General features: G+C 31.7%; 1 protein-coding gene across 1 annotated transcript in view; it reads right to left on the bottom strand.

Annotated features, from left to right (window-relative positions):
• The window catches only part of Ndae1 (Na[+]-driven anion exchanger 1), a 119,602-nt gene extending 96,282 nt beyond the window's left edge, over positions 1–23,320 (bottom strand). The window contains exon 1 of the mRNA XM_085955453.1: positions 23,217–23,320. The gene's annotated coding sequence lies outside the window, so the exon portion shown is untranslated. The remainder of the gene's footprint in view (positions 1–23,216) is intronic.
• Between the last annotated feature and the right edge of the window lie 509 nt (positions 23,321–23,829).

The raw sequence follows: 23,829 nt of genomic DNA, 5'->3' as shown, positions 1-23,829 counted from the left end.
GCCAATCTTATATCACTTAAACTTATCGCAAGTAATCAATAAAGTCAATGTATTATTGATTATTACGTTTACTTTTGTTTTTATTTCGCAAAAAAAATCTGTACGGACGTCATGAAGACTTCAGATTTATGTAACTCCATAATAGGTGCGTTACGGAATGCAACACTATCGTTATACAATTTAACACATACATAGTCATGAATAAAATTATTCAAACTATGCTATATCACTATTTATGAGAATTAAATTTATGACAGAGGATTTTTATTAGTTATTTTTAGTAAGTAGGTACCTATATAGAACATTTAGGTACTTATGTATATTGACGATGACAATAGTATATAATACAGTGGATATATAATAAAACTTATTACAGCATTTTGGGCATATGGAGAGGTGCATGCTGGGCATAACGATAAAGGAGAAAAATAGGAATGAGTGGATAAGGAAGCAGACAAGGTTTGCGATGTAATAGAGTTCATTAAAAACCTCAAATGGAGATGGGCTGGACACATAGCTCGAAGAATAGACAATCGTTAGACAAATAATTTAGTCATCCAGTGGTATCCAAGAGGTAAAAAAAGTCCGCAAGGTAGACCTAGAGGCCGCTGGATCGATGAAATGATAAAGTTGTGCAATGCACAGAACCGAGAGAAGTGGAAGCAGCTTGAAGAGGCCTTCATCCAGCAGTGGATAGATTCAGGCTGATGATGATGATATGATAAAGGTAAATAGATAAATCATAATATAATTACTTATATATTTAGGTACGTAAACATTACGTTGGTTAAACATGAATCACAATAATTATTGTTATTGTAGTGGATAAACCGTATGTCTCTAAATTCGTGGTATATCGATTCGTATCTTGCAACTGGATCCAATTAAAATTTTGTGTTTTTTTCAAATGTCTATTTTGATGAAGTGGGTTGATTGGATTGTTAACAAATATTTCATAAAAAAAAACAATAAAATAATAAATTATTTAAATAAATCATAGATCTTTGTAAATTGTGTTTATATGCTAAAGTAACTCTCACAGCATGTACAACCTAATATTGAATTTATTAAATAAATTCCCATGAATATGTACACTATTACGAGTTATTTTTGTAGTAATATAAAATAGACAAACTGAGGAAATTTAACGTTAGTTAGTTAATAATAAACATTATTTTTTTTATGGAGGTAACGGAAAAATTCAACCAATTAGAATTATGAATGGTCGGTTACTTCGATAAGTCGGAAAAATACACAAATAAAAAAGATCTATTCTAAACTTATAAGTACCTACAATATGTAATTTAGGGCTGCCGTATGGATTACACGATTACAGCCACCTGTGTACGAAAAATCTTGCTCTAAGATATAAATAATAGCCTACTATAAAACGATGTTAATCACCCTCAGTAATTTATGCTCAAGCATGTAGATAAGTAATAATCATAAATTACGAATGAATATTGTCACGTACTTCAATAATTCAAATATTGTTTGTATTCAGACTGACTGCATGTATCGTTTACGTTTACAAGATATACGTTTCGCACAATCGTATCATTTGACTTTATGGATGCGACGCCCTAGAGATAAAACCACGGACAATATTCATAGAGCTAAGAAGTAAACAAAATTTTTTTCGTTTACCATAAGACCGTAGTTCAATTAAATGCCAGTTCAATTAATTAATATGGTAGAAAAAGCTTAAAAAAAGCTTCAACAATAAATTATTTCTTGTAATTGGGTTGAGTAACTTAGGATAATTAAATCGGGAAAAAGTGGACAAAATAAAATAATTCTCTTTTTTTTAATTCCAAGGAACGAAAAATAAAAATAATGGCATAAGAATGTTTCACAGAAGCGTGACATAAAACAATTCCTATGTGGAATACATATTGAGTCCAGATCTAAAAGTTTTTTGGAATTTGTTTGTTTTCGGTGTATAGAAATGAATTTTGGCGGGGAAAATACAAACTCTACTAAAGCCACCCATAAAGAATACTCCGATGCCAACTTTATCAATGTGCATACAACGAAAAGCTCTTCAATTGTGAATACAACCTCAATAATATTGACTAGTCATTATCATTGGGTGAGAATGATACAGCTTTCAGTAACAATTATGATTATTGAAGCGTAGAAAATCATAAAAATATGTTATCTACAAAGAAATGTAATAAAATCTTTTGAAATAAATATTTTTTCCATTGCCATTTTCATTCGAGATATTCGGAAATGGAATTTGATAAAATGCCTTTATTTTTTATTCCATTTGTAATTTCGAATGTTTATCGAAATTTTACGTGTTTTGAGGAAATGGCATAATTTGTTGACATTTCATTAGTGAGAAGACGTATACCTATGTGTACTATGTAAAAGGTAAGTAGAATTCTTTTGTCATGTTTGAACGCTTTTTGTCCAAACCACTAAATTAAAAATCTATACCCAAGAGCCAGACTACCTTATATTATAAAATAACACTTTTGGGACAATGCAAATTCAGATTTTAAATTACAATTATTTTACAGACTTACTTACAATTTAAAATACATAATTAATTGGTATGTTTCCTTTAAAATGTAGTTATGAGTGATGTATTGGCATCTATTAATCTAAATTGTATCTTGAATCTAATCTGTAAATGATCAACAGTTTCATTGTATTAGAAGAAAAAGGTACGATTTCAAAAAAATATATTTCTCAAAAATTATAATGAAAAATGTATAATCCGGAAATATTTTTTTTATTATTAGCGGTATCAGATTATTTTGTTGATTGTAATCGCTATATAAATTAATAATTGCATTTCTATCATTTATAACTCCATTTGTGATTTCACACAAAACTTTTTTTAATTTTAAAGGGTTGTTTTAAAATAATATTTTTTTTCAAACACAATTAGTAGATAATACAAAATTAAACTAATCGAACAGTTTTATTATCTTTAAATGTTACGTTAATCTTTGAAAAATATTAAGGGGGGACATGCTCGTCGAAGGTCCAAATTGAGTTTTTATTGTATTTTCAAACCATGATCCTGGACACTCCTTAAACGTTGTAGATAATCTATTTATATAATTTTGAAGCCTTATTATCCTTTATAGTTATTTTAAACATTTGATGACTGCATGAAGTATTTTTGTTACATAAAATAGTATTCTTTTAAACCTCTCGCTCTAATGTTTTAGAATATAGTCATATTTCGGTACATAACTGTGCAGTGGTGTTAAGATTTTTTACATTTATTAATTTTTAAACGCATTTATAAAACCATTAGTATAATTTATTACGAGATAATTTTTGTAAAATATTCACGATAAAAAATTATATTAATAATCTCTGTGATCCCAAATTTGACAAGAATTAGGCATTTTATTATTCAAAAAATCGGCAAGATTAACACATTTGAAGATGATTCTAAAGATATTTATTATAAGCTATGTCTTTGACCATTCAAGTGTGATGAACATCTTATGAATAATGATTGCTTTATAATAATTATTGACCTAAGAATAAGGTAGTGTTTTTTTGAAATACGCCATTTCTTTTGTCATTCCCCAGTGGTTAAGCTACAACATACGGCCGTAGCCATAAATTGACAAACTATAATTAAAGTAGGGAGTAAAATTATGTTAACGCGCGTGTTTGAACATGTACCTAACCGAATTTTTTTAAATTTTTTTTTAAATTGTACATGTTCAAACACGCGCATCAATATCATTTTACTCCCTATTTCAATTATAGTTTGTCAATTTATGGCTACGGCCGTATGTTGTAGCTTAACCACTGGGGAATGACAAAAGAAATGGCGTATTTCAAAAAAACACTACCTTATTCTTAGGTCAATAATTATTATAAAGCAATCATTATTCATAAGATGTTCATCACACTTGAATGGTCAAAGACATAGCTTATAATAAATATCTTTAGAATCATCTTCAAATGTGTTAATCTTGCCGATTTTTTTAATAATAAAATGCCTAATTCTTGTCAAATTTGGGATCACAGAGATTATCAATATAATTTTTTATCGTGAATATTTTACAAAAATTATCCCTTAATAAATTATGCTAATGGTTTTATAAATGCGTTTAAAAATTAATAAACGTAAAAAATCTTAACACCACTGCACAGTTATGTACCGAAATATGACTATATTCTAAAACATTAGAGCGAGAGGTTTAAAAGAATACTATTTTATGTAACAAAAATACTTTATGCAGTCATCAAATGTTTAAAATAACTATAAAGGATAATAAGGCTTCAAAATTATATAAATAGATTATCTACAACGTTTAAGGAGTGTCCAGGATCATGGTTTGAAAATACAATAAAAACTCAATTTTGACCTTCGACGAGCATGTCCCCCCTTAACTATTTCTTATTTATTCAATTTATTAGATCAATAATACTTGTATTGTATTAATTTTTATATAAGCGAGAATTAATTGTATTCGTTGTCAGTGTGCATTTACCATTGGTGAGTACGCATAGTACCTGAAGATGCCGAAAGGCAAAACCCGAGTAATACGGAATGGAAACGGAAAAAGAATAGTACGATATTTAAATCCATTAGAAATTATTCTATTTTGTACGATTGTTTTAATATATACGAACGCATTAAATAATTAAAATATATACATACTCAATTTTGGAAACACTTCTGATAAAATGTATTATAACCAATAGAAAAAATCTTTTTAGAAAAAGTAAGACACCCCCGCAGGAATCGAACCTGCATCTCTCGGGTATCGCGCCAACGTACATAGACCACGCTAAAGCAGACATACTAATTGCGATAAATTTAACTAATGGCTTTTTTTAATCTCTGAAGCGTTTCCCAAATTGTCTGTTGGATTTTAAAAAAAAAATTTGTTACTCTACATATCCACACTATACATTAAGCATATAATATCATTTTATTAGTGTTAGTAGTAGACTAAGTATCATAATTTTAATTTATTAACAGATTTTTTCATGAAGTGTGATTTTTTTGCTAGCATTTTATATTTTAAATCGTTATACGACAGGCCAATGTGAGAATGAGGATAAAACAATAAACGAAATCGTTTTCCTAATAAATTAAACCTTGAGTTTGTAAACGTTCCCGTGACAGTTTGATTGATGAATTTATGCAAGCCCAGAATGAATTTTACACTAATCCGAAGAGATAACTATGCATGCATTTTATATGGACAGGATGTGAAACGCGAACGTTACTCACGCTATATAATAGTCCCGCCACTGCATGCGAGTACATCGCTGGGTGCAAAAGGGTTTTACTGATTTGGTAAGTTATGATTGTTATAAAAGTCTACGAAACAAAGTGAAGCCAGTACTTTCATCTCATATCCTGATAGCAGTGTTAGTGACAAATAAAAAAAAGTTTCTAGCAGTTTTTACACTACCTATCATAATATTATACATAAAATGTATGTGTAACGATATTTAAATATGTACTAAACTGTTTTTTGTATAAAACTGACTGAGACTGCATATGGTTTGCTGTTAATATTATTATCTCAATTATTTTCTATGCTCAGAATGTATGGACGCTAAACCAGGAGATACCACTGGAGATACCTCAGAGGCAGACAGATGCAACTCCGTTTTTGGGGAAAATGAGTTTTTTTAAGAATCGTCATGCTAAAGGCTTTATCTATTATTGGCAGAGAGATGAAAGTCCTAGTCCAAGACATGCATAGCATAAAGATGCAAATGCCATACCTACATTAGAAGCAGAAGGATGCAAATCCAATAATCCACCAAGGTAAAATTCTCTCAAACCGTCTGCAATATGTACTAGACGAGAACCAGCCAGGAGAACGAGCTTTAGAGGAAGATACAGCACTATGGACCATATTATCTAAGTCATCAGAGAAATCAGAGCGGTAACAGGAATACAAGCTGCCGCTATCCATGGGTTTTATAGACTATGAGAAAGCGTTCGATTCCATAAAGAAATTTTCAATACTCGATGCACTCAGAAATCAAGAATCCCCGGGCTCTATATAAATATTTTCAATAATATATACAGTAGCGCAGCAACATCTCTATAAACCATCGCGCATTTCCTATCAGCAAAGGAGTCCGACAAGGTGATACAATCTCACCTAAACTATTTACAGCTACATTTGAAGACTTATTTAGACAACTTGACTGGAATGACACGGGTTCCAATAAATGGAGAATACGTGAGTCATCTACGCTTTGCCGATAACAATAAATAGTAGTTTGCAAGACTCAGAAGGCCTCCAAAGCAGAATGCAGTAACTCGCTGGAGTAAGCAACAAAGTAGGCTTGAAAATAAATGTATCAAAGAATAAAGTCATGTTCAACTGCTTTGCGGGCCAAAAAGAGATCCTCATCAATGGCATTCAGCTCGAACAGGTGAAAAACTACATCTATCTGGCACAATAAGTGTCTATAGATGGATGTATATTTGATGAAATTGTTCGCAGAGTAAAGCTAGGCTGGAGTGCTTTTGGCCGCCTGAATAATTTCTTCGAAAATGCCTAAAGTGCAAAGTGTTCAACCTGTGTGTACTTCCCGTAACCACATGCGTGTGAAACGTTGACCCTAAGTAAAAGAGAGATCCAGAAACTTAGAGTAGCACAACGTGGTATGGAAAGGTGCATGCTGGGCATAACGCAAAAGGACAAAAAAAGGAATGAGTGGATAAGGGAACAGACAAGGATTAATGATGTGATAGAGTTTGCTAAAAACCTCAAATGGAAATGGGGTGGAACATGGCTCGAAGAAAGGACAATCGTTGGACAAATTTACTCATCCAGTGGTATCCAGGAGGTAAAAAACTTCCGCAAGGTAGACCTAGAGGCCGCTGGATCGATGAAATGATAAAGTTCTGAGGAAAAACTTGGCACCGCAACGCACAGGAACGAGAGAAGTGGAATCAGCTTGGAGATTAGCGAGGCCTTCATCCAGCAGTGAATAGATTCAGGCTGGTGATGATGATGATGACATAATAAATTTTTTTTTAAAAATGTGTTTTGCTTTGTTATATGTATACCTATAAATTTTTTTAACTTATAAATTGTTTTATTTTGGCTAGGTAAATAATATACAAATCCACATTAACAAAATATCTTTAGAAGCCGAAGGATGCAAATCCAATCTACGTTTTTTATTTTATTTTTTTTTAGATATAAAATTGTATTATATTTATTCCTTTCTGACATATTCCAGAAGTACTTTAATTGAATTAGAATAAAAAAAATAATGATTATTCTATATATATTTTCTTAGAAGTTATGAGTATTCGTTAAAATAAAAATTGTTTTTTGGCTCTCCTGAACAATTGGGTATTTGGATTTACATCCGTCTGCCTCTGAGGTACAGATATTATAACTGTATAGACGCATCCTTAGAACTCCGTGGACTATGACTATATTGGACGATGGTAGAGCCGCTAAAGCGTCGGCAAATAACGTCGGTTCAAAATTTTGGGTTATGCAAATAAACATATTGCTTTTCCAATTTGCGTTAGAGCCAGAGTATTGACCTAATAAGTGGAGCAAGTGACTAACATCTATTTCTCGTAAAAAAAATCTGTTAAATCAAATCTCCACTCCATGAAGGCCCATAATATTATGATCTTCTTAGGATTGGACATGCTCAAAAAAAATATTGACGTTTTCAATCGAATGCAGCTCCACGGTAGAGGATGGCACGATAAGATGAAGATAAGTATTTTAGTCATAACACTGGATTACGTCCCACGGATTTCTGCGTATAAAATGTCATTTTAATAGTAACGGTATGTAATTTGAATGTATTGGCCTGACTTGCCTCTTTAGTATCAATCCTATCAGGTACCATTAGCGAAGAGTGCAATACTAGTCAATGCGCTCCCCATAGATGTAGACATTTTCGGTAACATGCTATGTATTTTGTATTAGAAATTTAATTTGTCTGTACATAATTGTATGTTTTTGGTTTTCAAAATTTCATTTTTCTGTATAAAATTGTATTTATGTTTTCTTTATTACTATTATATATAGGTATTCTTTTTTTCTCTCTTGTTAAGGTAATATTTGTTATAATGTTAATCTCATGTTATGAACGTCTTGAATTTAGATTTGTTATGTCCACAATGTTTTGTTTTCTTAAAGAAATAAATAAAATAAATACATTAAATACATGACAGACTAAGGGACGTGGCACAATCTTTTTTTAGCTCTATGCTCCGAAAACGAAGCTTGACAGGGTGAAATAGTATTAGCACAAGTAGTGACTCTATCTATAATAGTAAGTAATGAGTAGTACTCGTATAATACATATATGTGGAAAATTAATGATAATTTAACAACTTTATAATATGTATCATCACATGTATTTCAGGATATCATCCCCTAGTCGGAACGTCTTATCTAATTTAGTAGTAAAGTCAAACTTCAGCTCTAATGTACGATTGAACTAGTAGTAATTAATTTAGAAACACGTAAATTTTGATTTATATTTTACGTACTCACGCGATTAATTATTATAAACTAATATAATCAATTATTACCGTATTATAAACTACACATTTCAATGCCGTGCCTAAAACGTTTATTTAAGGTGAAATTAAAGTAAATGTATGGATAATGTGGGTATAATTCAAGGATAACCTCATTTAATGCAATGGAAATGATTGAGTCTAGAGTCTAGACCAGGGGTGGCAAATCCTATAATGGTTAGGTGTCAAAGAAATAATAAAAATATTCGTAACGATGGGTATCATGCCAAGGTTTTTTCCCCCCTCATAAACGAAAGTGGGCTAGTTTTTTTTTATATTTTTGCCAAAAAATACTCCTATAGAATTTTCGCCTAGTTAAATTTTCCCCGCAAACTCCTTGACTAAAAAAATATTTAATACAATACGGTCGGTTTTCTGCAAAGTTCCAAAATCACAAGCTCGCAGTTTCTTTCTGGCTCTTCTTCTTCAAAAAAAATCAGACGTTCTGCGGACTAGTGTTTGAGGTTTTATTTGGTTTTACAGTTCTTTCACGTGTTAAACGAAACCCTCCGCGTGCTACGCGTGGCACGCATGTCATAAGTTTGTTGTGCATAACAACTGGTCTAGCTATACTAGACTAATCAATGTTTGTATATACCGAATATTTATATGTATATCAGATGGCCGTCAATTGGATTACAGATAAATGTCTCGAAGAAAAAAGTAATGATAAACTGCTTTGCTGAACCAAAAGCGATCCTCATCAATTCCACACAAAACGAGCGAGTCGAAAACTACGTCAATCCCGAACAACAAATAATGTTAATTAACGGTGGTATGTATCACGAGATTGCTTCAAGAATCCAATTCAACCAATGTGTGCAACCATTGCTCACGTAAGCGTGTGAAACATGGACACTCAGTGTAATACAAATTAAAAAAAATACGAGTAGCGCAACGTGGCATGTAGGGAATGACGCGAAATACTACTGAACAAGGAGGCAGAATAAAATTAATAGGCTAGTCATGTTGCTCGGCAAGTGGACAACCACTGGATAAATACAGTCATAAAGTGGTACCCAAAGGGCACTAAATGATCACAGGTTTTAAAACCAGCTGGATCGATAATCTCATAAAGCTCGCCGGATGTAAGTAGCAAAAAAGAACAACGGACCGATAACAGTGGAATGAGCTAAGGGAGGCCTCTACCCAATGTATGTATCCTTGTAATAATGTATGCAGTATCCATCTAACTGTGTACTTTCTGTCAAAATAAGTTAAACAAAAGTTTTTTTTTGTTTTAGTTATGTTTGAAATGATTACTGTTTGTGTTTCAGCCCTTTGTTTCTCTTGTTTATGTCATTATGATTATTGCGCCATATTCCTACGTCATACATAATTTTAAGACACGAATATGGAACTAATCCATGTTCTTGTAAAGTTTACTTGACAGCGATATTATATTCAAATTATATCACAATTTGCATAAAGCCATTAAAGCGGTATTTGATATGCTTATCATAACAATTAACATACATAGTGAATATGATTTAATGACATCTCATTTATAGTATTTGCCCTGGTAACTTCATTTACTTAATTAAATTGTCACGTAATTTATTTATGTATTATAAATGCAATTTAGAAGATTATTTAGCAATTGTATGAAACAATCATAAAATGGTAAACTGTTAGCAATGTTTTACGAATTCCTCAGAAAACGTGAATTATTTTATTGAATCGTGACACATTTTTGTTTGTTTAAGAATTAAATAAATATTTTTACGCTGCTGAGTAAATCACATTTAATTCAGATGATTCACTGAATTAAGAATATTTTAAAATAAATAATACTCGTCCAGATAATGCTCATCATTGTGGCACTTATGCGAAAACATAGATCAATTTTATACTTCTACTGCGTGAAACAAAGCTAATTTCACAATAGTTGACTATGTTACCGGTTGTAAGTAGATATATTATGTATGTTTTCAATGATTTTATGAATAAATCTAATAACTGTAACCTAGTATAATTTTATTGTTCGCATTGTTTGATTTACTCTATTTATTGGATTGAGTTGATTTATTTTATTTATTTAGTTTGATTTTGAATACATACATACTATAGTTTAGCCGCCGTAAGAAGTCAGATACTGTCCCTGTCTTTTGACGTACTTATATAACATTATATCTACGTAAATTTGACGGACGTCACATTCACAAATCAGTCAATCACGTCGTTCAACCACGAATTCACGACACTGTCGTCTGATAACATTTTTTTTTCTAAATTGATGTCATTATTAGGTCACAGCTCAAGAACACCATACAATATCAAAAATATAAACTGTTAAAATAAAAATGACACCGACGCTTGTAAAACGTCACATCGTATTGATAAATATTAGTACTTATTAGATATTACGTGGTAGGTACTGCGTTAAATTCTATTAGTCAATGCGAAATGTTAAAGCGGGACAACATGTATGTTCCAGCTATATGCTATCGTTATTAGGATCGAATATAATAATAACATACATGAAGTGTTGTCATTGATTTCGAAATATTTGCTATATGAAGAAAAGAGAAAAATATGGTTTGTGTTGTTATTTTTGTCTGTCTGTTTGCTCGTATGTTCATGTGTTAATAAAAAAAACTACAAAAACTAATAATATTCATAAACCTTGCACAGCTTATAAACTATATTGTTGGTACTAATGTAATTTAGTCTCATATTGAAGGAAGTGTGGCGATCGTAGTCCAATTCATACGGCACTGACTCAATGTCATGACACCGGGTTTCCAGATTTAATTGTCGGTAAGCTCACGCTACCCATGCACATGCGACTCAGGTCTGGTTATTCTATGATTGTTTCACGACATACTATCTAATCGATACCCACGTGATATATTGGAATGTAGTGTTAATAATAATAAAAGGTTATGATTTTAATAATAACATTTCTCGAACATAACGTAGGTACCTACTTGCAATAATTCATCGCGAGTAGGTAAAATTGTCATATAGCAGAAGTGAATTGCTAGAGGGGCGTGAGTTTAAATCCAATAGTTCTCCATCTAATTGATTTATTTTTTAAATCAAAGCGAATCAATCTTCATTCTGCACAACTGTAAAATTTTTATTTCCGTATTTCTATCGTTAGTAAATTGCAAAACTCGTACAATGATTTGCAATAGAACGATAATCAACTAAAATAAGTATATTAATATATAATTGCGATTTTATCAAATCATCTAAAACTATACATCTATGCCGACAAACAATCTTTATCGAATCGTAGTAAGTTTTATATCCGCCTGTCACATATTATATTGCGACCAATAAAATCATTGAGTTTTTCTTTGATGATTTTTAGTGATACATCGATAATAATCTATAGACTAGATTAAAAGATATAGTTTATCTGTGAATTCCCAAACTCGTTAATTGACCACGGATTATTTGAAATTTAGTAATATATAATTATAAATTGCAATTTCTTATCAAGGTACAAATAAATATGAATACAGCCATCACTTTAATAATATGTATAGTTGAATTCAGACCTTTTTCAACCGACATCCAAATTTTGTAATAAAAACTTAGACGATGCATTTCCCAGACATGAAAAGTGTTTGTTATTACGTATAAACGTGTAACACATGTGTGCACAACCCGCGGCTTGAAATAATATATACTCAGCATTATAATTTCGTGGGTGCCGGGTTTGAATCCAGGGTCTGGCAAATTCACTTGTTGTTTTTGAAAGTCTGTTTACAGTTAGAGTATAGACTTAATAGATTGAGCAAGTGGCTAACATCCATTTCTCGCAAAACCAAAAATATGTTAATACAACCCACACCCTGTGGAGGGTCATATTATGATCTTCTTAGGATCGAATATGGTTATGTAATGTAATAGAACGGTGGTTCCTACTATTAGTGCTGTTGTTAATATAAAGATAACTATTGAATTTACACCATGTATTACAAGCTATTTTAATTCTTTGTGTTATCGGTTACATTAATATCGGAACAGCGCCCGAAATGGAAATGTTTATGAACCAGAACGCTCGATAATTTTTCAGAAAATATTAACATAGTTAAGTATCTAATTTTATGTGTATTTTATAAAAAAATATAAGTGTGTTAGATTTTTTATGACCTATCTTACCTCAGACGGTCGAACTATTTTTTTCCACTAGATGAAAGGAAACATTTGAAGGAACCGAAACGGCGCTCCGGTGCGTTCTAGTGCGTTCTAGTGCATTTCCAGCCCTGCATCGTAGCCAAAAAATATTTGAATCCAACGGTATTTGAATACAATCTCAATTTATGTGTATTGAAAAAAAATGTCATCATTCGTCGTAAAGAATATATTTTCAGGGAAATTCATAACGGTCCCGGTGCAAGTGTTAGTTGTATATTGACAAGAATTGTACAAGACACCTAAACCTGTAGAATATAGATGATCTCGATATCTTATTCTTGATTTGTATTTTTTGGTCTTACTTTATAGTTATTAGTTATTTGTCATAACATAATATAGAATATGTAACTATAAACGAATGTATGATGTAAGTAACATGATGTATAAATTATTATATAAATATATTCATATATTTGCAACGATATCTTATTGTTTAATTCATAAGTGTTCGGACATGATTTTCTTACATAAATAATAAATCATTACCAGGAAACATGTCATGAGATAAGAATGCAAGTGAGAAGTGTAAGTTACATCATATTATTATAATACTAGTAATATCACAATACCCAATTCAAAGCTTTTTAATTGTATCCCAATAGGTACTTATTAATATGTTGATGTTTGAAACAAAATGAGTTTATCGTATTTGACCTTACTTACTACCAAATCTATAAATTATAGTATTATACATTCTGTTGTAATGAGTAACTAATCGTGATTATTATATTATTTATGTTTTATGAATTGAATGCGTTATTAAAATAACTATTTTATTTTTATATTATTGTAACCATCAATATTAAATACATAGTTAAATTCAAATTACCATTTTAACTCTTAAACGTTATTAAACATTTTATTCTCATCTCAAAAATACACATCGCAAAAAAACGAGTATTTTTTGCGAGACGCGTAGCCAAATCTGTCTCCACGTCTTCAGAGATAGGCGTTCTATCAACCACGCCACCATGGAGCCACGTAATATGTAGATACATTATATCAAGGCTCCACCACGAATATAAAAAAGGAATCCACATTCCAACAATAAAGTTGTAAATAATATCACTTTGCTGTAAAGACCTTTTTTGCATTATGTAGAATATCTTCCATACGATAACGCAAAGGTTTGTACTTATATAATAACATCTGCATAAAACCCGAGTAAGCCAAGATAAAAAAACAGCGCATTTTATGAAATTTCTATTGATACAAGACATTTCGTAGGTAAAGGTAGTCAAAATAAATGGCGTAGCGCAAGAATATTTACCATAAAAACTATATACTTAAACAGCGTTATGAGAAAATAGTTTTGCGAAAACTTTTATCTAGCCTATCTATATATGTTTTTATATATTATTTGAGTGTTTTGTTGTATATGTAGTAATAAACAAGAGTATGGTGTGACTTGATGTTTATTTGAATCCATATTTTGTGAAGCAGCAAATTTTATTTAAATAACAAAATTTTCTAGATCCACAATCTATATTTCTCATCTGAAAACTATGTATTATTGACCGATAGCGTTATGCCAAAGGAGCGAAAGAGGTAAATATGAGTTTTTAATTTATCTAGTTCAATAATTGTTTAGAATATAATTTTAAATGTACCAAAAAACCTTTCAGCAAGTTATAATATTGCGATTAGTAGGGTGTTACAAATATGTGAAACCAATAAAATTGTTATTTCACATTGATCTTTTATAAACTTGCAAAATAAATGATTACTCGCGCTCTACATTATTAAGAGATTAAACTTTAAAGAGGCGTCATCATTATCATTATCGGGTGTGGTCGATCCACTCGATGCCTCTCCCTAGCTTCTTCCATTTTTTCAGTACCTAGTTCTTCGCTGCCAAGTACATCCACCGAACTTTTGAGTTCATCTATTCAACGGGTTTTAGGCAGTTTCTGTGATCGTTTTGTGCCGCTTGGATACTATTGTATGGCGACATTTGTCCAAAGATTGTCCACTCATGAGTAACACGTCCAGCTCATTGACATTTTGCGCATGGCGACCTCTTTCATCACCTAGTTTTGTCTGGCTCCTTTTCTAATAGTTTGTTGTGTAGTTTTTCCGCGTAATGCCGAAATAATCGTCTCACATCAAGTGTCCATGTTTCACATTCATATGCAATCACTGGAACAGTTAGGTTAGGTTAGGTTAGGTTGAGACACAATAATTGTTATTATACTTATATAATAAATTGAAGGTTACTATAAAGTATAAAAGATACTATTCAAGCTCTCCAATAAGGTATGGTTCTGCGAGCAATTTTTCCGAAAACATTGATGATTGTTTTTGGTCCAGCAAATGCCGGTTATTATTACTTTTTTCTTCGAAGCCTTTATATTTAAATCTACTTTGCGGCTTCAATACATATATACGAAATGTGGCTTTATTGACAGATGCTACGAATATCGTAGGCGGATAAAGTCAATAATGTGGAAAACCTTAACAAAGAAGAAGGCGCCGAGAGATTATTTTCCACATAAAAAGAAGACAGGTTGAGTATCTGTAACGTTGCCATAAATGCCGAGAAAGAATATGGGACAGTGATAAATTCGGGTTGCGGGTTTTTGTTGATTTGAAGAGGGGGAAGGAGGAGAAGGAGGGGAAGGAGGGACGAACAAACGAAAATAAAAATTGCATAACCCGACTATATTTATTCATTTGGTTGGAATAGTAATCACACTTTTACAAAGTGACGGGCAAAATCATTTTTACTATTGTCGTAGCCTTAGTTTTTAAGCTTTTTCTTCTTTTTATTTATCTACCTTCATTTGAACTAATCGCAATAATGAAAATGAGAAATCAACGAAAAAATTGAGTGATGTGAGGATGACTCAATATTGCTTTTCATTACACAATTATGTTACATTTTACAAAAAGCGGTTAAGATAGTATTTCTGATAAAAATAACCATAGTACACGATTACATTTAGTATTAAATCCATCGAAACTATAGTATTTTGGCGTATTTCTAGTATAATTTACGATTTTTCATTTTATGCGGAATCAACATTTTAGAATAATTCTATAATAAAATTATTGTACGGTTATCAACACTGTGATAGCTGAGAATGTGGGACGGTAAGGTAACTGCAGGATAAAACTTCTCGGGCGGTAGTTTACTCAAGAAGTGGAGGATAAAATCTTTAGTGTCTGATTTCATTAAAAATATAATAATACTGGACAGCAAAGTAAACTACGGTGGCAGTAACATAAATACGGGACGTATGGCAACTACCTGGGACATATTGTGATACGCCTTGACAAGTGCCAAATATCTCAGAAAGTTGAAACCACAAAAAGTCCATTAAAAGTGGAAGAACACGATCAGAAGGATATTAGAAGGAGATTATTATATTAAATAATTTAACAGTACTTACTTCAATTATATTTTTTTATTATTATTTATATGCGGATCGGTTGTTTAATTAAAATCTACATGCATTTTATGTTGATAGGTATACTGTTTTTTTGTCGTACCTTTTAAAATAATATTTTGGAGACGAATACAAATATGATAGTAAGTATAATATGGCTTTTATAATATCTACCCTTTTCAAATTCAATAAGATGTTGATGATTTATTTACAGGAGATTAATTTGAAATAAGAATTTTAATTGTTTAATCATATATTTTCCACAAACTACCTAACCAAAATCAGTTCGTAAGTTCAAAAGTAAACTCGTTGCGGTATAACTTTTGTTGACACACTTTTGGGACGCCGAAGTTGACATTATAAACAATCTAATCCTTTAAATAACTAATTTTCATCACAATGCCCCTTACGACCTGTCGGAAAAGCAACCCCGATACAATATGGTCAAGAATGTAAGCAACATATTATTTCATAACGACTTTCCATTGAGAAATTAATCATGAATCTCAAAATACGTCTCGTAATATTTATAATACAAAAAATTAATGAAACAACAGGCCTCAATTTCGTTATATTTGATTTTTGTGTCCGAATATTCGAGCATTGTTATAGCGTTTCGGCCGGTAAAAATAATATAACATAATAAAACGAGTGTGAGCAAAATCCCGTTTTTACGAGACCCTGGGGCTTAAACAGGCAATTTCTAAGATTACAAGAGGGATATAAAATGCGAAGCTGGCTTCTGGGAAAAGGAAAATTTCACTAAATATACAAGAGTTAACTCGATTCGTGTAATCCAGGTAGATTCCATTATAAATAAACGGCTGTTTGGCTTTTGTATCTTAATTATATGAATGTAAATGGACATTATACTAAAACTATATTACGAAAAACAATGTTTAAATTTATGTCATAAATTATACAGATGGTAGGTACAATATGAATTCATCCTCGTGGTGTTGCTGCTAAAAGTTGGTAAGTCGTTAATTCAAGTACTTACCTATGTTTAGTTTTTTTTATTAAGCTACGAAGTCTCATCTTATTTAGCTTTATGTTTATAATTACATAGCATACACTGTTATAACAATATTATTATTACAATTAATCATGTAAATAGTATCAGTTTAGACTTAGCAACGGATTATGTGTCTATATATAAATATGTATGCCAGAAAAAAATCTAGGTCATCCGATGCATAGAACATAATATACATAAAGCACAGGAAACTAGCATTATGCCTGATTTTAGAGCGTACTATGTCAAACTTAAAATTGCAATTACTCCATAAGATGATTTGAAGACATGACATACCAACTTTTAGCAGTATGTCATATTCACGTTGATATGATAAGTAATATTAAAGGGTTCACTTAAATTAATAATATTTATTACCTAGTTCAGAATCAATACAGTGATTAAATAGAATGATCAAAATAAACAATGGTATTCAAAGACTTGATTTTTGTTTCTGTTGAGCAGAGATTTTTAACGAGAATATATTATATTGTGTGTAGCGGATAAATAAAATATTTTCTTTGTTATACGACTTGACATATTGATTCTAAAAAATTCAATAGGTGTCATTGGTGCCAGTCATGAGCTTGACTCCGGGTGTTTTCCGGGAAAGTCTTAGTAATAAGCATATATTTCATTTTTACTGCATATTTTAAAACAATACGACTTTTGTTTTCATCATAATAAAATTCGAAACAAATTGTTTTTTTTTATTCGTAAGTATTGAAAATATTATATACTCATAATCACCATACATACTAGTAGAATGAGTAACGTGACCATTTATTCTTTTCCTCAAAACGGGACATCTACTATTTTTTAGGTAATAGTATGTATATTCAAGAAAACGCATATTTATTCATAATTTTTATTTATGAAACAATGAAAAGAATAGGAATGAACACGTGAAAATAAATAATGTGTGTGGTCTTATATTTTTCTGTAGAACAAAGTATATTTGGTTTTGATTTCAATTAAAAATGAAATTCTTGGCAAGACTTTTTAAAATTTACTTTGGTAATTAACATTGCTGACTTGCGACTGTGTTTTTTCTATCCATTTTTTTATTTTTCCCGCCTATTTTGAAATTGTTACCGTGGGTTGCTCTCTTTTTGAAAACGGGATATTTCGGCGTCCCGAAGCTGTGCTTGGAGACAACGGGATAGGCTACCTAAAAACGGGACGTATGGACACGTTAAGTATGAGAGTAATCGCCAAAAGTGCTTAAAAAGAACTTCCAAAATTACTGTCGTCACGCAGCAGTAAATAGAATAGCATAGTACTTATACATTTCCAAGGACATTCTCTAAATTGCACATCCTAAGTTTGTTATTTTCCCGGGGTTAGCAAAAATGCATCGTGCGCATATTCGGCATTTCTTGGTTATATTTTTTCAAAACCATCGACAAAAAGTTTTGTTTATAATCATTTTTTTTTAACATACGTTATTTGTTGTCTGTGACTATTTAAATTCTATCAATATTATATACGAGGGTGGGTCAATAATTCCTTAGAAAAAAGCATTAAAACAGTTTTTATTTTTGTATTTTTTTTTATTTCTCAACATAATCTCCTTGGAGCTCAATACACTTGGTTAGACGTTTCTCAATTTTTTTTAAACCGTCAGAAAAATAAGTTTTCGGAAGGTCCTCAAAATAAGCATTTGTCCGATCGATGACTTCTTCATTTGAAAAAAACGTTGTCCACTTAGCCATTTTTTTAAGTTTGGGAAAAGGAAAAAGTCACTGGGGGCTAAATCTGGCGAATACGGTGGGTGGTCGACCAATTCGAACTTCAATTCTTCAATTTTAGCCATTGATCGTAAACATGTGTGAACACGGGCATTGTCCCGATGAAAGAGGATTTTTTTCCTGTTTAAATGAGGCCGTTTTTCTTCAATTTCGTTTTTTAGCTGGTCCAATAAAGATGCATAATAATCCCCTGTTATTGTTTTTCCTTTTTCCAAATAGTCAACGAAAATAATTTCACGTGCATCCCAAAATACAGTAGCCATAACCTTACCAGCTGATTTTACGGTTTTCGCCTTCTTTGGAGATGGTTTGTCTTCGCAATCCACTGCTTTGACTGTTTTTTCATCTCGGGAGTATAGTGGTGTATCCATGTTTCATCTACAGTCACAAAGCGACGAAAAAATTCATCCGGATTGCGTTGCATGAGCGACAACAGGGCTTTAGAGGCCACCACCCTATTGCGTTTATTGTCGACTGTGAGCAAACGCGGCACCCATCTTGCAGAAATATTTTTCATGCCCAATTTGTCATGTAAAATAGAAATGACGCTACCTTTTGAGATCCCTGTAACCTCAATTATCTCACTCAACTTTAATCTTCGGTCACTTAATACCATATCGTGGATTTTATTGATTATTTCTGGTGTAGTCACCTCTACAGGACGTCCTGAGCGTGGTTCATCCTTTGTTGATGTACGACCACGTTTAAATTCATTTAACCAGTTATAAATAGTTGCAAGTGACGGAGCAGATATGCCGTGAACTAAATCCAACTCATTTTTTATTTCCTTTGCTGTTAACCCTTTTATATTAAAATGTTTAATAACAGCTCTAAACTCAATTTTCTCCATTTTCCATTTTTCCATTTTCCATAAGCATTTTTTTTTTAAATGTACGAGAAACACACAACAACCCGACCAATCTGATTGAAACTTCGCAGCATACTGAATCGGTAGTGCCGCTGCATGAAAACAAACCGCTTACAGTACTAGTCGCGCCACTTGTCGGCTTTTCTAAGGACTTATTGACCCACCCTCGTACCATATTTAGTAGGTAGTGCGTATGCACCGATAACAATATATTACTATTATTATTTTCATCATGGACTATCAAATTCATAGACTTAAGACTATAGATAGACTATTAACCATTATTTACTTTTATCTAATAGGCAATCTTCGCTTATGTTTCACATGAAGTTATTTCTCAGAATATATTAGAAGTATGTACATAATACAAAGTACTTTTGTACAAGATTAAATTTAGGTACCGATGATTTCTTGTAAATTAATTGTAAAGAGAGTCTAATTTGATGAAGACGTATAGCCTATTTTAAATAAACGCATTCTAGTTAATCATAATTACTAATATAAATAGCCAAAATAGCTCGTACCTCATACATAAGTATTACGGAAGATGTCTTTACAGCAATTAAATGAAATAATACTTGAAGTTATTGATGATACTCACTGAACAGATATTAAACTATTTTTATTGATTCGTATCTGGTTTGATTATCATCATATTAAAATTAAGCAGTACCTATAATATCATTTAATAAGAGCAGTGGTATTCAAACTGTGTACTACGGCGCCCTGGGGCTCCACAAAATATTAACCGGATGCGCCGCAGGCTTTTGGACAATTTTAAAAACATCAGAAAATCTGATGCGTGGATACATACCACATTGTCACAATGATAGATCAGTCTGTGATTTACAATGAACTATCTATATGAAAAGCGGGAAACAGGAATAATACAACCTTTGAATGAAGGTTTCGTGTACTGAGAAATTATGTGTGTACCGACTCTAAAGATTGTAACATGTGCAATATGCATGTCATAACTACTTCTTATACATTTAAAATATACGATAAGAAACGTTGAAATTAATTTATTTACAATTTTAGACGAAACAGCGTTTTAATTCTGCTTATGTGGGGCACTTTGCTAGGGACGTAACTAGACTCACCCATCGAACCAAAAAAATCTAATATAATTTATTTTTACAAATAGTGAACATTACAAATTATTAATTTAAGATGTTCACAACATGACATTTAGAAACAAAAAAATATTATTAAAACAGTATTATATAAAAAAATAGATCAATATTAAGTTATTAAACAGCAGAAAAGTGTAAATACAAATAATATAAATTAGATAGGTACAAGGAAGTACACCGGATGAGTTAATCAGACCCTATTTTAAGAAACATCGCGAAGCGATTTGGCTGAAGTTATAGCCCTCCCAATTCGCATCACCTATGGCAAGTTAGTTCTGCTCATTGGAAGAACAAACAACCGATGTCAATCGACAAGTCAATACTACCAAGAATGGCAGAGTTCTCATTTACACCACGTATAAGTCGAAAAAAATCTTTTCGTCGTCGTCGAAAAATCTTTGTATACGTAGCTTGCCGTGAAAAGAAAAGAATTGAAAACCATTGGTCTACATTCCTACATACGAGATATAGATAAATATATTTTAATGAAATAACGATAAAAGACGTAGTGTTAATAGGTTCTCAAAATTGTATGTGATTTCACTGATTGCATCGGAATGACTCGGCAGTAAATATGCATAGCAATTATAATACGTAATGTTAGTAAAACAATACATTTTTTAATAATATGCTACACAAAGGTTATCAATTAATATGGCAGTCATTGACATTGTCCATGTTGCTCGGTGCAAGTAACATTACTTATTTTATTACAGAGTACATTATTAGATTTCTATTTAAATATGTGTCGCGTCCTTGCATTCTGATGATAACGTCTAAGAAAGAAATATTATAGCTATAATTTTCTCTCACTTAATCGGGAAATATGTTCACATTCATAAATAAAAATTCAAGTAAACTTAGTACCCACGAGAAGTCATGGTAATGCTATTAGGTATTTGGCCAGAATCCCTGAAGAAGTTATTTGGCGGATAACTAAATTGATAGGGCTAGTGGTTAACAATTATTATCCTTCGTAAAGATCTATTAAAATAACTATAACTATGTGATTGCCGATATTCTAATGAGGATTTATATTTATTTACAAATAAAGTCGTAGGTATATCTATGTACAATGGCGATTTTGAGGCCTCATAGTAAACATGATTCAAACATACATCATTCAATGGTACTGCAAGGTGGTTCTTACATGTTTAATTTTCATTTCACTAAGAGGGAGGTTCTGTAGCACTACCGAGTCAAGTCAGATCGTGGTTGGCCTCGGGACAGAGCACAAGCATATATAAAGTTTTCCTGCGTTGCAACGTATAACTACAAATTAACAAATTTATATTATCAATCCAAATAAACGGATATCAAAAGTGTTAATTTAGACTTGTGTGCATGACTGTTTACTATGCGTCTTGTTCGTGTCGAGGCCCACAACGGACTGACTTAAGGCAAGACTCTAAAAAGGTATTAGTATATTATTCCAACGCATCTATTTTATACACAAGACTGCTATCGGCGGTTATCGAGGGTAGTTTATCATTTATGTTTGTATTGAGGTATTATAATTTTACAATAAGTTAGTCGTCTAAACATTCAAAACTATCTATCTCGTTCCAAAATTTAGCACAGCCAAGAGAGGTGCTGTTAAAACATAGCACTCATTGTAACACTTACAACTAACTTAGCCTCGGTTCAGATACGGCGGATTCAAACCGCGCGGTTTGCATTCGCGCGGAGTCAATTTGTACTAGTGTCAATATATTCGTTCACACTTGTCCGCGGCGGAGCTAGTACAAAATATTGACTCCGCGCGGTTGAAACCGCGTGGTCCAATCCGCCGTGTCTGAACCAAGGCTTAAAATTATAATACTTAAATACAAAAATATGAAAAACTACCCTCGATAGCCGCCGATAGCATTATTGTGTATAGAATAGATGCCCAGTACTGCCTGGCTTGTGGCTTACGCAGACAAACTTTACCTTGTCAACCAACACAACACAAGTACAAATTTAACAAATAAATAAAATTTCAATGTAACTTATATTGAAATGACTTCAACATAATATTATTATATATAACAAAAATATTGACGGTCTCACGAGGATCGTTAGTGACAGGACTTATCCGTGGTTCTGATACTTAATGTTTCGATGCACTTGTTAAAACTTTTTTTAACTGTTAATAATATTTATACAACTAGGTAGGTGTACTTTTCTAGTATTTCTTTTGAATTTGTCCCCAGGCAGTATTTTTCGGAATAAATTAAATATGTTCATTACGACGCACATATATATTAAAATTAAGTATTACGAACACTTTTTTAATTCTGTAAATTATTACGACACAACATTTTTCAAATTGTCAAGAATATTATATTATCACTGTCCATGAGCTATTTTAACAAAATATTTATTTTTACGAAAATCAGTATTACATAATATTAATTTGTACGTATTCATTTTAAATCCATGCATTCGGCGCGTATAATAAGATGCATGTGCAACACGTCACAGAGGTCGGCCCACTGACTTCGGACTCGCAAAGGAAAGCGACCGATGGTCATCGATAAGCATATATTTTATCATTGCTTAAACTTAGCGAGAGGGATACATAACAGTTTTACATATATATCATAAGCTATTCAATAATGTATTAACTATTTAGGACGAAACTGTTCTTGTATTAAATTAAAAATTGTCGTGAAGTACGAAAATTAAAAATATGACTTACATATTGTGTTTTTTTGTAATAACATGTCTTTTCATCAAATATTAACAATGAACGAAATTTAAAGAAGAAATTAATATTCATTTCCTTTGAGTGTAACAGCTTTTATGTTCTGTTATGTTGCGTATATTATTATAGTGCTAAAACGAATATTTTTTCCCTCACTATTATTAATATTAATGGTATCTATAATTATGTACTTGTCAAAGAAATATTAAAACATATTGTTTGAAAATACACTTATAAAGTCAGATTATTTATGGAAACATAACAGAAGAAGAAATAATATTTTTGTTGCCAAAGTAAATTGTCGTCTAATA

The sequence above is a fragment of the Rhyacophila brunnea genome, unplaced genomic scaffold, assembly GCF_057557595.1.
Source record: "Rhyacophila brunnea isolate RB1 unplaced genomic scaffold, BYU_Rbru_1.0 scaffold_5, whole genome shotgun sequence".
Classification (NCBI taxonomy): Eukaryota; Metazoa; Arthropoda; class Insecta; order Trichoptera; family Rhyacophilidae; genus Rhyacophila; species Rhyacophila brunnea.
The sequence above is the reverse complement of the archived record's forward strand: the minus strand, read 5'-3'. Positions and strand labels throughout refer to the sequence as shown.